Here is an 8,364-nt window from a genome sequence, read left to right on the forward strand (position 1 = left end):
GGCACCAGCGACCCCCGTGACCCAAAATGGAATAAGCGGGTAAAGATAATGGATGGATGGATGGATAATGGATGGATGGATGGACATTTAAAGCATGTTTCTCATTAAATGTATTCAGCTGTGGGTTTTAAAGACATTTCATTGCACTTTAACACACAGCCTCAGATCAGCACTTTGTGTTTATAGAGAAATAAAAAAACATCACCACTAGACTTTTTTTTACTTGTGTTCAACACTATTCATTTGAAGGATGTTTCTCATGAACTTTGAGGACAATAAGGTGCGGGGTTTTAAAGACATTTCAACTTTATTGCGCCTGAACACAGCGTCTTACAGCGTCACAGTTACTGCTAAGATGCTTCAGACGTAGCGCTGCACTTCTCTCAAATATCCTAATGAATATATGTTTATGATCAACCCTCCTGGTCAACAACTGTCCACACTAAGCATAGCTAAACGCTGGCGAGTGAGCAACACAGAGATGTCGCCCAGTCTTCCACCTGTGTGCTATCTCTGGTGAGGCAGGAGACACAGAGGAGAAACTGCAGGCTTATGGAGAGAGGTAACCAGGAAAACCTGGAGTGGATTTTTAGTTGTTTGAGTATTCTATTAAACAAGTGGAATGGATTTGTTCACGAAGGAAACAGCACTGACTGAACTCATGATAAAAGTGTGTGTGTGTGTGTGTGTGGGTGGGGGGTTCCAAATGAACGTTTTTTGAATGTGGGGGAACACGTCCCCTTCACATATAATGGTTGCGACGACTATGCAGTAAAGTTTACTTGAACTTGGACTGCTCTAGATGACCTGACTGAAAAATGTTGGATTTATACCTGGATTATTGAGCATGGGCTTTGTTGTTTTCAACCAGTTTGACAAGACTGTCAACAAGAAAGAGGGCCAGCAATAGAGGAGGGGGTGTGCCAAAGAGACCATCTTAGCACCAACATAACTGGTTTGTTCCACTTTAGAGCAAGCTGTTGGGGGAAGAATCAGTTTTGTGTTGTGTGTTTCCTTGACTGATGAAGCCTTCTGGATGGAAGGTGAAACATTTCAGCACAAAAAAAGAAACTGTCCAGATGACCTGACTGAAAAATGTTGGATTGTATACCTGGATTATTGAGCATGGACTTTGTTACTCTCCATCCATCTGTGCATGTTATGAGTAGGCCTGTCATGATAAACAATAAATCAGTTAATCGCATGATGAATGAAAATTATCAATCTCATTTTCATTTACCGGCTTTATCATTTCTTTGTGTCTCTCTCTTTCTACTGAAGACACGGCTCAACTCCGGTGCTCTTCACTGACCCCTCCCTTTCTTGTTTCTCTTTAAAATCTGTTTTAACCATTTAAAATTGTGTTTTTGGATTGTTAAAAATGGCTAAGCTGAGAAGCTAAGCTACGAGCTAAGCTAACAGGCCGCCCTTGGGAATAAAACGCCGTCTTGTTGAGCTCCAAAAATTCACAGTTGAAACCCGTGCCTTCGTATAAAAAGTTGTTTTTCTCTGCAAAAAGAAACTGAGAACTTGTTTACTGATTTTATTAATTAAAAGCTTTGTGTAAAAAATGTTATGCTAAAGAGCTCAAATCCCTGAGCGTCCGCCATGTCACCATGTCAGCCCATGTCATGTCAAGGGCCCTCCCTCCCATTTTTCTTAAAGAGACATGCTGCTCAACTATCCATTCTTTGTATCCTGATGCATGCTCAATAATCCAGGTAGAAAAATCTAAAAAAGTTCAATCTGGTCCTCTGGACATTCCAAAAAAAAAAAAACTCTGGCACTGTCAGTGCCCGAAAGACGAAACGTTTCTACTATTTATTTATTTTTGACTGTCGAGAAGCCCAGATTTAACTTTTTTAGATATCCATTCTTTGGTTCAAATAGTCTTATACTGCCATCAGGTGGGGGCAGCACGGTGGCGCAACTGGTAGAGCTGCTGCCTCTCAGCGAGCAGGTCCCTGGTTCAAACCCCGGTCCAGGGGCCTTCTGGGTGGAGTTTGCATGTTCTCTCCGTGCATGCGTGGGTTTTCTCCGGGTAATCCGGTTTCCTCCCACAGACCAAAAACATGCATGTTAGGCTAATTGGTAACTCTAAATTGTCCCTAGGTGTGAGTGAGAGAGTGAGTGAATGGTTGTTTGTCTCGTTTGTCTCTATGTGGCCCTGTGATGGACTTGCGACCTGTCCCCCGCCCCTCGCACAGTGACTGCTGGACATGGGCACCAGCGACCCCCGTGACCCAAAATGGAATAAGCGGGTAAAGATAATGGATGGATGGATGGATGGATGGATGCCATCAGGTGATCAGAAAAGGTACTACACTCCAAACAAATCAACACTTCTTCTAAAATTTGACAATTAATTATTGTTAAATTTCAAACAATATTATCGTTTATCGCAATAATTTCTGAGACAATTAATTGCCCAGCAAAATTTGTTATCGTGACAGGCCTAGTTGTGAGCAGGAAAACTTGAAAAATAAGTGAGACCGACTTCCATTTTGATGGGTGACTGCATCTTATAAGAAAGAAAGAAAGGTTCCTTTCAAAAATTGACTTACCGCTTGTTAAATTTTATACTATTGCTTGTTTAAATACATTTTTTTTAAAGTGCACACAAAATTCACTTTTAATTAATAAATCTGGAGGACTAACTTCTAAAGGGATACAAACATGTTTGGATGTTCATTTACAAAACATAAAAATGAAGGTGGATATTAAAGAATTATGGACCAGATTATGTCCTTGTTCCGTCCGAGTCTTTCAGAATGATTATATTTGTGCAGGTGTGTCTGCAGAGCAGAACATTCCAGAGTTTGATCAATCTTCCTGAAGTAGTGTGCAGTCAAGCAGAGGTTCTGGTTTATCCATCAACCAAGAATACAAGCAGTTCTCTCAAAGTTTTCTTTTCCTCCAGACTTTGAACATCACTGTTTGTATAGCTTCCCTGATCACATCAAAACTGAGGAGGGAGGTACATGGAAGAAAGTTTGCTTTCTTGTTACGGCCTTTTTTTGAGGAGTGAATAAATCTTTATGTTTTCTGTCCTGGACGGAGCTTTGAAGAGTTTAGAAGGATTTTAAATAGAGACATGTTCCTGCCCAATGAAGCTGTAGCTTATAGGAAAAGTCTAAACTAGAACTAAGAACTGAGCTCGTCCTCTCCATGTGTGGGTTTTCTCTGGTTTGATTCCAAGAAAACCAGCATCTAAATTGTCATTTTAGGAACATGGTTATTTACTTTGACAGTGTTGTTGAGGATGTACTTCACATTTAACCTGGTGACAATGAGGATAGGGTTCGTCATGGAAAATATTAGTATGGCTCTTTATACCATACAATTAAACATTTATAATAAATAATATTCTTAAAAGGGGTAAAGTGGAAGCCACAGATCAGGCCAACTCAAAGTTTTGTAGCTAATATTTTTAACCCAAGCTGTTCCTTTCATGAAACAGAAGAGCTGTCTTTGTCAGTGCCCGGACTCTAACAGAAGGCAGTCTGTGTTTGCCTTCTGAGCTGTTGATTACATAGAGAGGACGTGCACATGCTTTCTGAGAGGTGCCTGGCGTCCCAGACTTCTCTGCCCCCCTGCCTCTCTGCCAATGGGTGGAATCAGATGGGAGAAAGATGACAGCTTTAATCAGAGGGTGTTTGTGCCCCATCACACACTGTGACTGGGACTGTGCCACCCTCAAGTAGGTCACGCGTGTAGCCGAGCAGGAAAGCCATGTGTCACCTCCGATGCATGTTTAGCCATCTGGTTTGGACGTGCGAGATGTCCGCTGTGTGGAACCCTGCAGAGAGAGGCGGAAAGATAAAACGAGAGGGAAACATGTAAGGAGAAGGGCAGGTTTCAGTGAAGGTGACCTTGAAATGCAGAGCTCGGTGGGGGTTTGAGCAGGCGTCGCCATAGGCTGCTGCTCCAAAAACATCAGGGAGACACGAGCGGCTTCATTTCACGTACTATAGCTGTTTGATTCATCTGCTGATTAAATCTGCATCTGCTCTTTTAATCTATCTATCTATCTATCTATCTATCTATCTATCTATCTATCTATCTATCTGTCTGTCTGTCTGTCTGTCTGTCTGTCTGTCTGTCTGTCTGTCTGTCTGTATGTATACAGGTCCTTCTCAAAAAATTAGCAAATTGTGATAAAGGTCATTATTTTCCATAATGTAATGATAAAAATGAAACTTTCATATATTTCAGATTCATTGCACACCAACTGAAATATTTCAGGTCTTTAATTGTTTTAATACTGATGATTATGGCATACAGCTCATGAAAACCCAAAATGCCTGTCCCAAAAAATTAGCATATTTCATCCCACCAATGAAAGACAAGTGTTTTTAATACAAAAAACACCAACCTTCAAATAATCATGTTCAGTTATGCACTCAATACTTGGTCGGGAATCCTTTTGCATGAATGACTGCTTCAATGCGGCGTGGCATGGAGGCAATCAGCCTGTGGCACTGCTGAGGTGTTATGGAGGCCCAGGATGCTTCGATAGCGGCCTTAAGCTCATCCAGAGTGTTGGGTCTTGCGTCTCTCAACTTTCTCTTCACAATATCCCACAGGTTCTCTATGGGGTTCAGGTCAGGAGAGTTGGCAGGCCAATTGAGCACAGTAATACCATGGTCAGTAAACCATTTACCAGTGGTTTTAGCACTGTGAGCAGGTGCAAGGTCGTGCTGAAAAATGAAATCTTCATCTCCATAAAGCTTTTCAGCAGATAGAAGCATGAAGTGCTCCAAAATCTCCTGATAGCTAGCTGCATTGATCCTGCGCTTGATAAAACACAGTGGACCAACACCAGCAGATGACATGACACCCCAGACCATCACTGACTGTGGGTGCTTCACACTGGACATCTGGCATTTTGGCATTTCCTTCTCCCCAGTCTTCCTCCAGACTCTGGCACCTTGATTTCCGAACGACATGCAAAATTTGCTTTCATCCGAAAAAAGTACTTTGGACCACTGAGCAACAGTCCAGTGCTGATTCTCTGTAGCCCAGGTCAGGCGCTTCTGCCGCTGTTTCTGTTTCAAAAGTGGCTTGACCTGGGGAATGCGGCACCTGTAGCCCATTTCCTGCACACGCCTGTGCACGGTGGCTCTGGATGTTTCTACTCCAGACTCAGTCCACTGCTTCCGCAGGTCCCCCAAGGTCTGGAATCGGCCCTTCTCCACAATCCTCCTCAGGGTCCGGTCACCTCTTCTCGTTGTGCAACGTTTTCTGCCACACTTTTCCCTTCCCACAGACTTCCCACTGAGGTGCCTTGATACAGCACTCTGGGAACAGCCTATTCGTTCAGCAATTTCTTTCTGTGTCTTACCCTCTTGCTTGAGGGTGTCAATGATGGCCTTCTGGACAGCAGTCAGGTCGGCAGTCTTACCCATGATTGCAGTTCTATGTCATATAGGCTTCGCCCTTTAAGGCTGTTGCTGATGGGTTTATCCCGTTATGCGCAAGCATCATACTGAAAAAATTAGTCCACGCCCACCTGCTGTGTGGGCCCCACCCGATCCGTATAAATTACATTAAGAGCGGGTAATCTGCTCCCATTTTTCTTCAGCAAGCTAATATAAAACAACTGACCTTTCAACGAGATGTCCAGCTCCAACACCATCCGCTTGTGTCCATCTTGCAAGACCGGTTACTTGCTCAGCTTCGACCGGCACGACACCTGCGAAAGATGCCTGGGTCCCCGCCACGTCGCCCGCGCTTCCTCCTGCCGCCTCTGTGACGAGCTTCCACCAGAGGGAAGGCAGAGGAGAGCAGCCTTTGTTTAAGGCTAACATCGAGGACTGCCTGTCCGTGGCGGGAGACTGTTCGCTGAACGACGCCATGGATTTTCTTCGACGCCGGCTCTCGGAGTGAATCGGATGATTCCTCTGGGACCGGTGACGTTAGCAGCAGCCCCGACGCTCGTTCCCTCCTGGGGAGCGCAGTGTTGGAAAGAGGGAGGCCGAGCGGATGCTAGACTCCCCCGGGGTTTTCCCGCCTCAACGTCCACACCGCTCCCTGCCGTCGGCGCACTCCTCTCGGAGCTGCCCGCCATTATCCGGGAAGCTGCTAACGTAAAAAAAGGGGCTCTCCGTCCCCCCCCCCCCGCTAGATTGGATGATCTTGCGGGAAGGTTTGGCTCCACGCCGGCTCGCCGTCTTGATCCCGTCTGGCCTCGTTTTCCAGCAGTAACATCGTACTGGAACGAGGCCGCAGCCGGTCCTGGTAGGTTGAGGGCGCCCGTCTCCACTCACGCTCCCATCACCAGAGCGGAGGGATTCACCGAGCGGTGCTATCCCTCGGTAACCCCCCTTGAGCCAAGCCTCGCGGAAACCTTCGGAGCGAAGCTGTCCAGGTTGGAGCAGCGTCCCGTCCCTCCGGTGAAACACGACCAGGCGGTGACCGCGCTCTCCAATCGAGCCCACCAGTGTGTTTTTTCAGGCGGCCGCAGCTAGCAACAATGTGGCGCTACTAGCATTAGCATGGAGGCCGCGATCCTGCCGAGGAGACAAAGAGCTCCCTCTGTAAGTCGGTAGATGCCATCCTCAACATGTGCGCCGCTTCCACGGTTTGCCTGTCGAGGATTGCAGCGTGGATGACGGTAATCCAACGATCCACCTGGCTTCGTCATTTTCCCTCGCTGCCGGAAAAGCTGCACAAGGACCTGATGGAAGGCTCCATCACGTCGACCGCGCTGTTGGGAAACAGCTTAAAAACCATGCTGACGAATTAGAAGCAGTCGGAGGAGATGTCGGAAGCTGTGTGCCATCTCATCAAGCCGCGCGGCTCATCCCGTCCCCCGGCCCGCTGGAGAGATCGTCGCGAGCAGAGGCAGAAACATCGGCGCTCCACGGCCGCAGCAGCTTCGTCTCGCTCAGCTCCACCACCAGCCCCGCCCGTCAGAGACCACCCCTCCTCATTCCGGCAACCTACACTTCAGCGTTTCCCCAGAGATCGCCTGCAGACGGCGCTCGGGGGAAACAAATCGCAGAGCTCACGGGGGAGAAGTTTTAAAAAAAATGACGGTCTGCGGATGTGTGTATAAATGACACAGAAGTTGAAATAAATGTTTTTTTCAATGATCAAGATGTCTGTTTTTAGCCAGTCTGTAAGTTCGGATGAGCTCACAGCCGTTACACACACATCCTCCACATATAAAGAGCCAGTGTCCTTAAATAAAGGTTTTTAAACCCACCGCCGCTCCAACACATGACGAGACGCTCACTCGACACTACGGTAAGCGAAAATAACTCGTTATCAATCAGACCCGCACGATCATCACCCAAGCGGTGTTAAACGCGCACCCGAGCAAGGCAAGCAGCCTCCATCCAAACGGCGCTGTGTTGATGATGCACGCACAGCTGCCCGGCGCTCACATGCTCACATCGGTATAAATGTGGGACCGCAGGCCGGGTCCGGTGGAGGTCCCAGCTCTCAGCGAAAACACACACGCCTCACCTGAGCAAACGCGAGCGGCCGTCATCCACCGCGTCTCAGCAATCGGCAGCTCACGGCGGCATAAGCGTGAGACAGCTGAACGAACCCGGTGACGAGCCCGCCCCCAACGAGAGCGGCGCGCGATTCCCCAGAGAAGATGTGTGCTCCCGCGAGGCTCACAACCTTCACTCCGACAGCACGGCGTTGATGAAGTCACGCCCTCCGCCTCTCAACGTTCGCACAGCGACGTTAAACGTGCAGCCCCATGACGTCATCAGCTGGCACACGCTTCGCCTCAGCACACACCAGTCCACCCAGACATGAAGGTTGGTCCGCGATCCAGACGCAGCGCACGGGCGCGTGCAGAACAGCCTTTTCGAGGAAGCCTCGCCTTGGGTCACGCGGAAAACATTTCCGCGACGCATGACGGCGGTCGAGGCGGCGGATTGGATGACATCCGTTCAAAACACTGCGCATCACTTAAACGCACGTCCACTCCACGAACGTTACGCAGAGTGGCTAAAAACATGCTCGCTGGACAGATGGATGGACAGAGTGTTATGCAAGGGTTACACGCTGCAATTTGCAACCCGACCCCCTCCGTTCGGAGGAGTTATAGAGACGGTCCTGTCATCACCAGACCAAATCTCAGCCTTAAATGCAGAAGTTCAGGAGCTTCTGATAAAAGGCGTAATCTCCAGAGTTTCCAACGGAGAGGAAAACACAGGTTTTTACTCACGCTACTTCCTGGTCCCCAAACGGACCGGAGGGATGAGACCGATTCTGGATCTGCCAGCTTTCAACAAAGCGATCATGGACAGACCGTTTCACATGCTGACAACCAGACAGCTGTTGAACAACATCCAGAGAAACGACTGGTTTGTTTCCATCGATCTAAAAGATGCTTATTTT

General features: G+C 47.7%; 1 protein-coding gene across 1 annotated transcript in view; it reads right to left on the reverse strand.

Annotated features, from left to right (window-relative positions):
• The window catches only part of fermt1 (FERM domain containing kindlin 1), a gene marked incomplete at its 5' end in the record, with an annotated part of 928,370 nt that overhangs the window by 323,126 nt on the left and 596,880 nt on the right, over positions 1 to 8,364 (reverse strand).

Source organism: Nematolebias whitei, chromosome 12 (genome assembly GCF_014905685.2).
Source record: "Nematolebias whitei isolate Nwh7 chromosome 12, NemWhi1, whole genome shotgun sequence".
Classification (NCBI taxonomy): Eukaryota; Metazoa; Chordata; class Actinopteri; order Cyprinodontiformes; family Rivulidae; genus Nematolebias; species Nematolebias whitei.